Here is a 15,209-nt window from a genome sequence, read left to right on the forward strand (position 1 = left end):
CTATGAGATAAGTGCTATTATTATCCCCATTTTATAGTTGAAGAAACTGAGGTGAGTGACTTGCACAGGATTATCCAGTTAGTAAGTGTCTGAGGCCAGATACAAATCAGGTCTTCCTGTCTGTAGACTCAGCGCTCTGCAGTGGATACACTCCATCACTTAGCTGCTTCTTTTGAGATGTTCTATTCTTATGCCTCTAGTTATTGTTGGTGGTGAGTTGTGTCTGTCTCTTCATGATTCCTTTATTATAGAGGTTTGCCATTTCCCTCTTTAAATCATCTTACAGTTGAGAAAACTGGGGGAAACAAGGTTAACTGGCTTGCTCAGGGTTATACAATAAATAAATTTCTGAGAACAGATTTAAACTCATGAAGAGGAGTATTCCTGACTTTAGATCTGACAGTCTATCCACTATACCACTTAGCTGTCTTTCCTCTAATTAGAGCCAAAGTAATAATACACGTAGCTGTGTGAACCTGGACCAGTCACTTAACCCCAGGTGCTAGCCTTTACCACTTTTCTGCCTTTCATTCTAAAATTCTAACACAGAAGATAAAGGGTTTAAAACAAAAAGTGAAGATGAGCTGGAGTTGAGCTCTGGGCACTGTATCAGGAAAAGTCACAGTTTGCCTTATGGTTTCCATTGTGAACTCATGCCCCAACCAAAGGAACAGAAGGCAATATTTTAAAAATATCAATTGAAAATATTTTGAAAAATAAAATTAAAGCTGGAAAATGTATACTTTGTTTTAATAGAAGTAGAAATATGGCACGCTTAATAGTGGTACTTCTCAATATTTTTTCCCTCTTTCAGCTCTCCTGTGACTGAAGCAAAAGGCTGTTGTTAGACACACACACAGACACAGACACAGACACACACACGGACACAGTTACACACTCTCCACTAATCCGTCTAGAAATCTTATTTTGTAATCTTGAAGACAACTGCAGATCTCCCACTCCCAGACTACCCCAAATGCTCTGCTGTCAGAGGTCACTGCCACCTCTTTCCTTTCCCCCTTTTTTTCCTCTCCTATGACTTCTTCCATTCTTCCATTGTATTCTGCATGGGAAAAACCCCTTGTCATCCCATCTGAGATTGACTTTTGAGGTAGTTTCTTCTCTTTCCAAGCTGGGTCTTGAGGTCAATCAATCCTTTGCCAGAAGTTACTAAAAAATGAAAAAAAAACCAAGTTTAGCAAAACTATTAATAAGTCAATTTGACAGTGCATTCAGTGTTCTATTTCTATAGATCCTCACTCGATCAAACAAGAAGAGGTATGTTTTTATGTCATCTTTCAGATCCAGTTTTATCATTATAAATACATGCTATTTGATTTTGATTTTGTCATTACCTCCATTTATATTGTCCTAGTCATTTTGTTATTTTCCTTGTTTTCCTTTCTGCATCAGTTCATATTAATTTTCTAATGCTTCCTTGAATTATTTAGTCAGCATTTCTCACAATGCAGTAACCGTCCATCACATTGACTTACCATGATTTGCTTGGCCATTTCCCAAGTGATGGAAAGATCACTCTGTAGCTTTTATCTTATTATTGCTTTGGTTATCCTTCACATATATCTTATTTTGATTTATAAGTCTATGGCCAAAATGTGTTGACAGATATTTAACAAATAACTCTCCAAAATTAAAATTTACAAAATTAAAAAATTACAACATACTTTCAGGTTTAATCTACATCAGGAATATGTCCCACTACTTTCTTATATCTAGAAATCAACCAAAAATAAATCAAGTGATGATTTGTACCATTTACTGATTATCAGGTGGTAAATAGTTATGATAAAAATTTAAGAACCAGCTCTTGTAAGGTGGTCTGAGCTGATTCTTGCACACATCTCTCTTCTTCTGATCATAATTAGTGAGCGTCTGCTCTCTGTGGAAATAGAAGTCATACTTGGGGTTCACTAGGTGACTCAGTGAGTTGAGAGCCATGGGTAGAGACGGGAATTCCTAGATTCAAATCTGGCTTCAGACACTTCCTAGATGAGTGACCTTGTGCAAGGCACTTAACTCCAATTGCATAGCCCATCCTTCTCTTCTGTGTTGCAACTGATACATGATATTGGTTCTAAGATGTAAGATAAGTGTTATTTTTTAAAAGAAATCACACACTTGTAGCATCCCTAATTGACTCCTTCAAAATTCTAGCAAGCTAAAGAAAAATGTAAATTTTAATGTCTGTCATGTGAAGTCTGTCATAAGCCAGCCTCCTTCTAGCTTTCCAGTTTTCCTACATCTTACTCCCCACTTGTGATCTTGATCCAATGGCATTGGCTTCCCAGCTGTTCCACAAACAAGACTCTTGTCTTTTGTCTCTGGGTATTGATTCTTGCTGTTCCCTTTGTCTAGATTCTGCTCACTATTTCCATGACTTCCTTCAACCTCCAGTTAAAAATCCTGTCCTACATAGAAAGTCTTTCCCAATCCTCTTTCATTTTAGTGCCTTCCCTCTGTTAATTATTTTCAATTTTTCCTGATTATAGACTTAGGGTTATGTTATCTACCCTATTAGACTGGATGCTTCTTGAGGTCAGGGACTGTCTTGCCTCCTCTTGTATCCTCACTTGCTTATCACTCTTCCTGGCACATTGTGGATGGTTAATAAATGTTTATTGATTGATTAATCAAATGGACATTGGACTTTGAAGTGATTGAACTTTTCCAGTATAATTTACTAGAACTAATATGGCATGATTTTATTACAGTTGAGAGTGAAGCAACATAAACATTTCTATGCCCATTTTAATGATGACTCTTTATGATGTATTGATATATCTACATATATTGACAGTTACACGAAATAGTGATACCAGGGCTCTCATCTCTATCTCTTGCATATAAAAGCCTCATCTTTCTAATACATTCCACCTTCTTAAATAGGCGAGCCTGAACTCAAATCCAGATGCCTAGGTCCAGTGCTCTTTCTAATGTACCTTGTCCCTTCCCCTAAAAGCACAGAAGGACAATCAGCAATTTGTCAACATTTTCTTGGCGTGTATATACAATCATGCCTCACTGATCTTGGATTATGGACATTTTTTTAAAATGCTGTTTTATTCATTTCTAGTACCTACATTTACTCCAACTGATTGCCAAGAACATTTTGCTGAGTAGAGGTCCTGCTGGGACTGTTTTAATAAAGAGATGACTTATTTATAATCACCTCGTTCATTGTTTGTGTATAAATAGATGCTCCTTTAGGGCTCCAAAACCTATTTGATCTCTTAAGTAGGTTAAACATTCCCCCTGCAAAATATTGCTTATACAAATGATTTCCTTAATAAACCCCTCTCTCGAGATAGTATCAGGTACAAAGCTCCAGTCTATCTCTTGTCAAAGAATAGACAATTATGACTGAACAAAGTTGCAGTCAATTAGGTTGCATTCTAACTTCAATTATACTCCTAATTATATTTTACTGGTTATGTACATATCTCTAGTTTAGTAACTATTTGTTTCATACCTACTTTGTACCTAGGAGAGTTCCTAGGTGATACAATTGATGGAGTAACAGGATTGGAGTCAGGAAGACCTGATTTTAAATCTGGTGTCAGACACTAGCTCTGTGGCCCTGGGCAAGTCACTTCATTGTTTGTCTCAGTTTTTTCATCTATCAAAGGAAGAGAAGAAGGAAATGACAAAATATTTCAGTGTCTTTGCCAAGAAAACCCCAAATGGGATCATGAAGAGTCAGACACAACTGAAAATAATTAAACAACAACAACAGAGTATAGCTCCCTCTATCCAACATCCTCTGACCCTGAACCTTGCCCCAAACACACACATGGACAATTGACTTTGAACAGGTTATTTCTTTTCACTGAGCCTCAGTTTCTTCACTGCTTTTACAAGATTATCAATGCGCATTTCAATTTTCATATTCTCTATTCTGTATTCCAAGGCTCCTTCCTATCCTTGGCTTCTAGTTTTGATTTGCAAGTGTGATGGATACAATCTCCTTTAGGGAAAATATTTTTAGGGGGGTATTTATTTTTTATTTCTCATAGCTAGTACATTGGCTTACATATGATAGAAGTTTAATGAATGTTCATTGAGTTGCACTAAACTGAAATTTTAAAGACTTTCCCATTTTAAAATTCTTTGCCCCATTTAAAAATAAAATATTGAATAGAATCCTTCCTTTTATCTTGCAATATCTTAGAAAAGTGGATAAATGATGTGGACATAATAGACAATATATAAATGCTTATTGAGTGAATTAAGTGTCATGTCTTTAAGGCAACATTCTAGACTTCTTAAGAGAGGTTTATAGTATCGAAAAAGATTCTTTCAGCATAATGATACCCTTGAAAACTTCAGGATTTGGTAGTTTTCTGAACTGCTGTGGTAAAATAATAATAATAATAATAATAATAATAATAATAATAATGAAATAAACCATCTTGAGACCAAACCTCTAGTTGATGATAATAATGATGTTTACAATTAATTGCGTCTATACATTGGTCATTAGTTGGACCTATATTTGAAAATGCCATAATTTTGTAGGAGCTGATGGATCTTGAGAGTCAGTACCAAGACATAATAAGGTAACATAATAGGAACATAGTTTGAGGATTGTAAGTGCCCTAAAAAGTCACCTTACTTTATAAACAAATCAATTTATAATAAAGTTTAATTAAAGCACTTAATTTATATTAATAAAATAATATATTATAATTAATAAAATATTAATTCTATGCAGGTATTGGATAAAGGATTGTAGAATCAAAGTAAAATGTAAAACAATGCCTGCCTTCATGAATATTACATTCTAGTGGATTAAAATAACAACAACAAAAAATATAATGTAATTATATTTTGGGGAGATCAGATAATTGGGGGCACTCAACATTAGGGGACAACAAAAAGCTTCATTGTCAAAGGTATCATGGGGTAATTAATTAAAAATTAAATAAATTATTTATTACTTTAATTTCTTTTTATTAATATATTACATATATGGGTTTTTTGGTGGTTGATTTAGATAGAGTGAAGAGATTTGAGGTGGTGATCATTGCCTGGACAAAAGGAGAGGAAATAGTATAGATCTGAAGGAAAAGACAAAACAACAAATATATATATATATGTATATATATAAATTTAATTTAATAAATTAATTATTTTAAAATTAATAATTAATAAACATCTCCTATATTCTTACCATGTGCCAAGATGGAGACAAAGAAAACCAAAAATAATACCTTTCTTCAAGGAACTCACATTCTAATGGGGTATGGAAAAATGTGAAAATATTAAATGTATGCATTATAGGGGAAGGAGGAATTATTTTATTATTATTTCCTTAGAGGGGAAGGCACTAGAAACTGGAATGGAGGGATTTTGAATGGAGTTAGGGTGTAATTTTAGCTGAGTGTTGGAGAACATCAAAGAAGCTAAGAAGTGAATGGGAAGAACATTTTAGCTATGGAGGGCAACCTGGGCAATCACATGGGGATGGGGGATTGAAAGCTGTGTGAGAGAAATAGGAAACAAGTTAGTGTAGCTTGGCATGGAGTAGAAGGAAATGTAAGAAGGCTAGAAATGACAAAATAAAAGGTCATGTTATGAAAGCTTTAAATGAGAGAACTTCTATTTTATACTAGAGAATTTCTACTTGATTCTAGAGGTAATAGAGATTGAGCAGAGTTTATTGATTGAGGAAAAAGAGAGATACTTTTAGATATGTACTTCAGAAAAGTCACTTTTGTGGCTTATTGATGGTGGTTGATTTGGAGTGAAGATATTTGAGGTAGTAATCATAGCCTGGACTTAAGGATAAGAAACAGAATAGATCTGAAGGAAAAGACAAGACAACAACTCTGGACAGAGTTTGGTAATAATTATTATTAATAAGAGTTAACATTTGTATAGCACTATGTACCAGGTGCTATGATGAGAATTTTATGATCATTATCTCATTTGACCCTCACATGACCCTCACAATAACTCTTGGATATCAATTCTATTTGATCCCCATTTAATTAATGAAGTAACTGAGGCAAATGGGGGTTGCGACTTTTCCAAGGTAAGCTCAGAGGTGTCTGAGGCTATATTTGAACTCTAGTCTTCTTGAATCCAGGCCAACATTGTATCTTATCTACTGTGCCACCAGACTGCTGACACTTACTGGGCATCACATGGATTAAGAAACAGCCACAAAACTAAGAACCATGGGTCAGACAAACAGAAAAGGATCAAAAGAGACAGTAATGCCAAAAAAAAAACTGAGAGAAGAAAAACTATCTAGGAGAAGCATCAGTTATCTCAAATGCTGAAATAGGATCAAGAAAAATGAGAAAATGATTCTAGACTTAGGCAGAATTTTGAAGGAACCTGGAATTCTAAAAGATAGAGGTGAGGAGGGCAGCCATGCTATGGATGAGGGGACAGCTCGGGAAAAGTCAGGAATATGGATGGTGCAATATAATTCATATAAAACATAAAGAAGTCTGTTTTGGATCAGGAAAAAGTGGTAATGTATAATAAGTTTGGAAACTGAGTTGAGATGCAGTGCCTGATATATAGTGAGTGCTTAATAAATGCATGTTGAATGTTTGATTCTGCATCTGTTATGATTTCAATCTTTGAAACTGAAATCTCTAATTTGCATCTTTACTGGAAAAGAAACTAGTTGTAAGATGGAAGAAGCTGTGCAAGATTTATCAAAAGTCATACCTAAATTGTTTTTTTTTTTCTGAGAACTCTGAAATATAATGTTATTCTTATATAAAATCATTTCTTATCTTTCCATGCTCCATTTTGTACCTCCTAATCCACCCCCAAAACATCATCCATTTTCACTAATCCTGGTCCTGAGGGAATCTAAATCATCATGGAAGAGCATGCCAAGGGAATTTCAACCTCAGGAATGCCTCTAGTCTCCAATGACTAGCCAATGACTTTTGATAAATTGCTCCATGTCAGGAGAAGGAGAGATCATGGCCACCACATGACAGTCTGTTGGTAAAAGGAAACCATCTGCAAACACATTCCATGCATGACAAGAGCATTATGCTCTGTTGGGGATTTTTTCCCTTTATTTCTCTTAGCTCTTTTAGACTGCACATTCATTCATAAGGACTGGAGTCTAAAATTTCAATTCCAGTTGTCCAGAGAGAATCAAAAATTTTGGAAGGGACATCCAAGATCACGTAATACCATCACTTAATACTTCCTCTAAGATATCTCCAGTAAGTGATCATTCAACGTCTATCAAAGACCTTTGGCTAGAACTATATTCCACTTCTCAAGTCAGCTCAATTGACTTTTGGACAGCTCTGATTATCCCAAATTACTTCTTCACATCAAGTCTAAGCATAATTCTCTGGAAAAATCATGGTTCTCCACTTCAGGATCAAGAACTAGTTTAAATCATCTTCTGTATGTCCTTCCTTTCAGAAACTTGAGGACAGATGTTTATGTGAAGTCCTTCCCTCATTCTATCCCAGATCTTAGATTTTTTAGGCTAACCAATCACCATTCCTTCCAATGAATTCTCCTATGACATAGCATAGTCTCCAGTTCTCTTGTCATGCTGATTATCTTCATCTGAACACAAATCAGGTTATTATTTTTCTTTCTGACAGAAAGAAACTAGAACTAAATAAAATATTACACGTAGTTTGCTAATACCTGTTATAAAAGATTTTTACTTTTGAGCCTGTTGCTTCAACATCTAGTCCATTCCTTCTCCCAGTTTGCTCATTCCAGTTCTCCAGTTTTTTTAATTGTCTGTCCCCATCTTGACTATTAGCAAGTGTAGCCTCCTCAGGTTGGAGTCAACCATTAGATCTCATTATGTAACATTAGGACATAGGAGTCAATATACTTCATTAGAAGAGAGGATTTTAATTAACTGGGGCCAGGGGGCACTTAAAGGGGCTTTTTAGTGACAAGCTGGAGGAGGTTAGGTAGGGTTATAATTATTAAACATGTACCAAGAATGATCCTGGAAATGTACTTTGGAAACAGAAAGTAGAGATACATTGAGATGAGAATAGGATTTTAGGTCAAGGCAGGTCAATGAATTTCACAGGGCAGAAAGAGAAAAATTCACTGAATTCCAAGGAGAAACATGAGAGAAAGAGATATCATGATTTAAAGCAAGTACAGAGTTCTGTAGAAATTATGAGTTAATCAAATAAAAGAGGAGGCAATGAGGCAAAGCAATTGGTCAGAGCCACTGTCTATATTCGATAGAATCATAGATGTTAGATATAGTAATATTAATAACTGATATTCATATAATTATTCTGTTTAAATCCTTACCTTCTCTCTTAGAATCAATGTTTTTTTAATAATTTGAGCCCTTCCATTGCTGTATCGGTTTACTAAGTCATTGAAATGCATTTCCCCCCAAATATCTCCACTTTTAAAAGAAAATGAGTGAATACTAATTTGTCTTACTTATTCCTCACCCACTGCCACCATGACAGCTTGGGATGTTTTACCATCTACCTTCCAAATGACCCTCCTCTGGGCCAGAGATCATGCCTCCCTCTCTGTGTGAGTTAATGCATTCAACTTTGGAGCTGACTACATTTAACTGTAACCTAGACTATACCTGAAATCTATTTACCTGAGATATCTTGGGAGATAGATCTTGACATTCAATTTTCTACCATTCATGTCTCTCCTTAAATGCTACCCTCATTTCCTGATTTCTCCCTCTTGTTCCCAAATCAGTAATCAACTTAATATTATTATTACTATTGGTGCAAGTTGCCCCAGACAAGTCACAATCCTTGCCTCAGTTTCTTTATCTATAAAATGGGAATAATAATAACATCTACCTTCTAGCATCATTGTGAGTTTCAAATGAAATAAAAATTGTAACACAAGTCTCTGGCATATACTATATAAATGCTAGTTGCTATAGTTGTTACTTTATTGTTATTTTGGAAAGTATATGGCTATCACTTAGCCTATGATTCCACTAACCATCATTGAAACTCCCCATACAAAAATCTTTCTTCTCTGATCACCACTCTTTGAAGCGACACAGTGCAGTGGCAAAAATACAAGCTTTGTAGTCATAGGATTTTTATCTAAGACTTAGCATTACCACTAAATTTATTTACTGGGTGATCCAGGGCAAGTATTTTTAATTTTTAAAATGAACAGATAATAACTAGATGCATTCTGAAACCTTTTAAGATCTACATCTACGATCCTCCCTGTATGTGTTATCTCCTATTTCAGAGATTCTTAAACTTTCTGTGTTGTGGAAACCATTGGAAGACAGGTGAAGTTTATGAATCCCCCTCATAATAATGATTTTTAGACAACTGGAAAAATGCCAAATTTCAGGGAGAAGTTGGGGAAAATAAAGATCTCCCCCTCCAACTGAGGAAAGAGATTCCCTAAAATCTATCAATAATCTCTTTAGAGAATTATATATTTAAGGTTAAGAACCTCCATCCTCTTAGAATGTAAGCTCCTTGAGAGCAAGGACTACCTTAACTTCATAAAATAGCCTTTTGTATCTTTAGTGCCTAGCAAAAATTCTGGTACATAATAGGCTTGTATTTTCTATTTTCTATAAATTTATTCATTCTTCTCTGACACAAGGCTGCTCCAGCCTGTTCAGCAATGACAGGATATAAACTTCTTACTTTTCAAGAGTAAAAAAATAACAAAACTGGAACAATGATATTTACCTCACAGATCTACATTTTAATAGATGATGCTGAGAGATGTTTTATAGATATAATTGGAAATGGATTCATGCTGAGATATGTTCATTATCTTTGGGGATTTTATTTGTTCTAGTTTGAGGGAAATTGGAGCAACTTCCCTTTAAATGGTACCAACTCATGTATCTCCCTGGCCCTGCTAAAAAAATAATCTTATGGCATGCAAACTGACATAAAAGCTTTTTCTTTTAATGGACAAAGCAATCTAGGAAGTTAATATTGCCCCTGAGACATTTCATTGTGAAGTTATATCTTGGAGAGTCATTGTTGTTGTTATGTCATTTCAGTAGTGTCTGACTCTTTGTGATTCTATTTTGGGGTTTTCTTGGCACAGATCCTAGAGTGGTTTAGCATTTCCTTCTCCAGATCATTTTACAGATGAGGAAATTGAGGCAAATAGGGTTATGTAACTTGTTCAGGGTCACCAGCTAGTAACTGTTTGAAGCCAGATTTGTACTCATGAAGTCTTCAGAGTTGTCCTGATCCCAAGCCAAGTGCTCTACCCACTGTGCCATCTAAGATGCCTCAAACCACCTAACATACCATTGCTTTAGATTCCTCCATGGTGAACTCCCAATTAAAGTGGATCTTTGGTAACCAGCATAGAAATATGAGGAGTTGACATTAATTTTGAGAATTTCCTGGTTCACTCTGAATAGTATATATTGCCACTCTAGAACACAACATTCACAGACATCCAAGCAATCATATAAGACAGGATGTTCTAATAATCCATGCTCTCTCTCTCTCTCTCTCTCTCTCTCTCTCTCTCTCTCTCTCTCTCTCTCTCTCTCTCTCTCTCTCTCTCTCTCTCTCTTTATATATATATATATATATATATATATATATATATATATATATATACATTTCTTTTTTCCTCTGGTATTCTATGTTCTAGATCCATTTCCACCTTTGCATTCTACATCCTAAGTCACTTCTATTTTTGGCATTTTTGTCCTTGATGGTTCTGTTTTAATTCAATTCTTTTATAGCCATAGAGTGCTGGGCATGAAATATGAGTTATTGGGGTCTTGGAGGAGCTGGGTTCAAATCTAATGTCAGACATATACTTCACTGAATGACTCTGGGCAAAATACTGAACAACTCTCAGACTCAGTTTCCTCATCTATAAAAAGGAGATAGTACTAGCCTCCTAAATTTGTAAGAACAGATTAAATGGCATCTGTAAAGAGTTTTAAAATCCTTAAATCATTATATGGACTCTAGATATTATTATTGTTAACAATAATTCACCTTTTCCTAGTGCCTTAAGGCATGACAAATACTTTCCTCACAATGATTCTGTGATGTAGATAGTTCAAATGTTAATGTCTCATTTTATACATAAGGAAACACAGGATTAGAGACAGTGACTAGACCCAAATTTTATATTTCCATAGAATTTTACAAATAATTTTTCATGTATACATATATAAATTCACATCATATGTGATCCTCATAACAACTCAATCAGGTTTTATAACTATTGTTTTCATTCTTGACGTATCTGCGATGTCCTCAAAATAAACAGTTTCTCCAAGGATATTAATTTGAATTTGTCACTGTGGCCAAAGAAATCCATCTCTTAGTTACCAACATTTTGGTGATGTGCAGGTAGACATTGTGGTTCCAATTTCATATCTATAGAAACTGAAGCCTAGGGGAAACAAGTGTCATTTTCAAAGTTCCTGGGCTAGCCAGTGGAATAACCACTATTAAAGGAAAGATATATCTTAACGCCTAGCCCAGGGCTTCCTAGAATAATGTCTCAAATCTGAACCAAAATGGAAGACTATGCAAAATTAAAACCACATACTACATAAGTTAATAGGCAGCCAAGTGGCATTTCTCTGTACCCAAAGTTATGTGAAGTAAATGACAAATGAGCTGCCAAACTGAAAGCTCTTCCTAGAGGTCCCTGGGGAAAAGAACTAGCAATTGCAAAGGACAAGTTAATACTCTGCTTATGTCCTTAAGATATTTGCCAGTCACTCTTAGCCACTGGGACTCTGGGGTAAATTGCTCTTATATGAAACCATTCCCTTGATGGAGACTCTAGTCACCAAGATTAGAGAGCAGAACATAGGACTTTTCTTTAGAGACTAGGGTTCTCAAGGTCCTCTCATTTGATGTCTACTCCCTCACCCACCATGCATTTCTTTCTTCTTTATATGTATGTGTATATATACATATATGTGCATATACATATAGACATATACAAATCTCTCTCTCTCTCTTTCTCACACACACACACATAGACACACACACACACACACACACATGGGTTCTTTCCCAGGTAGTAGAAGAGATAAGAACATGACCTGGTTAGTCTGGAAATTGTCATTACAATGGCAATTTCAAAAGTCAGTCATCTGACAATAAGAAAGAGTGAAGCAAAATAATATAGCAGAAAACATGTTATATTTGAAACGAAGAACCTTGGATTCAAATCATAGATACCACATATTAACTGTAAGACCTTGCTCAAGTGAAATCCCTTCTTTGAGCTTCAGCTTCCTTTTCTGTAAAATGAGATGACGGATCAAATCATATAAAATTTGTATAGCTTTATTAGTATATATCTCTATGTATTTAATATATTTATATAATTTAAATTAGATCTCTAATGACCTTTCCAATTTTGGGTCTTATAATCATTGAGTGATACCTCACATTTATCTAGTTCTTTAAGATTTATAATGGTTTTACCTTCGTGATCATATTTGATTTCAGAACAAGTAAGGAAAGTGAAGTAAAGTCATTGTTATACCTTTAAAAGAGTTCTCTTTACATTTATTGCTTTTGAGTCATTTTTCAATTGTGTCTGACTCTTCATGACCACATTTGGAATTTTCTTGACAAATATATTAGAATGATTTGCCATTTCTTTCTCGAGTTCATTTTACAAATGAGGAAGCCGAGGAAGGGTTAAGTGATTTGTCCAGTTGTCTGAGGCCAGATTTGAACTTACTAAGATGAGTTATAATGAATCCAAGCCTGCCACTCTATCTACTGTGCCACCTAATTGTTTTTTCTCTTTACATTACCATATCATCTGACATTCATAACAAGCCCATGGTTATGTAGTATGGTTATTGTGTTTTTGTTTTTAGTTTTTTCTTTCCTGTAGGATAAACAATTTAGAGATAGAGGTGATCTAAGAGGTCACCAGTTCTAATTATCTGTTTGTATAGTTAAGGAAATTGAGAGAATAAATGATTTCCCCAAGGTCCCACAGCATTGAGTACCAGAGTTAGCTGTGGGACCTTGATTAAAAAAAGAGAAGAGTAGAGAACCTGTTGATAGAAAGGCAGATAGAGACAGAAAGAGAGACAGAGAGGCAGAAAGATAGAATAAAGACACAGAACGACAGAGAGAGAAAGAGGGGAGAGAGACAGAAAAAAACAGAGAAAGACCATTAATAGGTGGAGAAAAGCAAAGACAGAGAAAGTGTGTTTAGATAGAGTTGAGGAATGAAATAGAGAGTAGATAGAGCATTTTGACTACCCTACAGACTGGGTGATAGTCAAGAATAGGATAAAATCTTAGAAAAGCACGAAAGCATCAGGAAGTGAAAGGCCTTGGATACCAGGCAAAGGGATTTAACCTTTACTCAATAGTCTTCAGAGAACCATTGATGGGTTTTTTTTATTTGAGGAGAAATATAATCAGATTTAGTCATAAGAAAGATTATTGTAGTACTGCTGTGAAGGGTAGATTGAGCTGAGAGGCTGTGCAAAGAGTGGAGGCAGAAAGGGAAACTTTTTCAAGAGAATGAGCAGGTGGTAATGACAGCCTGTATGAGAAGAGTAGCTATGGGAAAAGACTGAAATTAGCCAAGTTTTGTTTGTTTTATTTTGTTTTGTTTTACCTTTATGAAAAATGTAATCATTTTTTGGTTACTAAATCTCAAATGAAACAGAGAAAGCTTCAGCCTTTCCCTCCCAATTTTATATCTCAAGATTCTGGGAAGTTGGGAAAAGGCAAATGTGAGAGAAGAGTCCAGATCTTGAACAATAGGAATATCATAAGCCAAAGAAACAGTTCAAATATTTGGATAAATTCAATCTGACTGTGAGTTGGGGCTAGGTGAGGATCTTGGGATCTAGGAGCCTCAGAGAGAGGAAAAAGTAAGTATGAAAGACATAGGGCACCCACAAAGGACAACAGGTAGAGAACACACTGATTCATATTTAAATAATCATATATGAGGAATCCTTCCTTTATGCTCCTAATGTCCCCTAGCATATAGTTTTCTTTGTCCTTACTGTGTTTACTTTTCTATTTACATATTGTATCCCCAGATCAGGATAAGCTGCCTGGGAGGAAGAGACTTAAAATAATTTTTCTTTATGTATTCCCAGTGCCTAGTGAAGCATTTTTGCCATAGAATCCACTTAATAATTGTTTATTGTATTCCATTGAAGGACTTGGGGAATCATTCAGAGCTGGTAAGATCACTTGAGGATGCAGCCATTGATAGATGTTGGTATCAAACTAGGTTAATTTGAATTTCTTCTGTGGGCTGAGATGTAACTAAAAAAGCAGGTTCATGGGGTTTCAGAGAGGTCTGATACCTCTAGTGTGAAGGCTTGCTGAGCCCTTTTCAGAGATGCTTTTCTCCTTTGGCATCTGCCTGTGGGTCCAAGTACCATGTAATCTCTTCCATTATTTCGCATGTGCAGTGGCCATACTTTGTAAAAACCATCATGGCAGATGGGCCAAACTAAGCTAGTTGAAGTAACTGAGAGGCCTCAAAAAGCCATGACTGAGTAGGAGGGTGTCTGTCTACCCCAGGGATGTAAAGACTTCTTCTGCTGAAAGTGAATGAGAACATTTTGTTCCAACAACCATAAAGGCAGTGGAAGCTGGGATTATAGTGCCTTTAGAGCTTGGTTAGGCATCAAAGAAACCAAAGCCATTCACTGCATCTCCAGTCATGGCCAATCTTATGTCTTGCCACTGGAGTTCAATGACTCTTGAAGAGAGAATGAGGCTGACAATTTTGTGTGTCTAAGCCTCACTTATATCCTGTTCACACAAAAGTCAAGCTATCACCCCATCATGTCATTGGTCCTCTTTGAAATGAATAATAAAGAACAGAACTAAAAACAGGATGAGAGGGTCTTCACCCACAAAGTGATGAAAACTCTAGTAGTTATTCAATAATGCAGAAACAGCAGAGTTTAGCAATTAAATAGCCATGATAATTAGTTAAAATAAAATGAGAGGTGGGGTGTCAAGCACTTACAACTTCTACATTCAACTCCTTTCCCAACATATGTTTGATTCTTCAAATTTAAATTCAGCAAATATTTATTAAGCAATTAATGTGTGCAAAATGCTATGATAGGTTAAGGGTTTACAAGAACAAATATCAGTAGAGATGGGGATGTTTAGAGGAAAGAAGGATTTGGGGAAAATACAGCAAGTTCTATTTTGGATATGTTGAATCTGAGATGCCTGTGGAGTAGCGATGTAAAA

The sequence above is a fragment of the Monodelphis domestica genome, chromosome 1 (assembly GCF_027887165.1).
Source record: "Monodelphis domestica isolate mMonDom1 chromosome 1, mMonDom1.pri, whole genome shotgun sequence".
NCBI classification, from domain to species: domain Eukaryota; kingdom Metazoa; phylum Chordata; class Mammalia; order Didelphimorphia; family Didelphidae; genus Monodelphis; species Monodelphis domestica.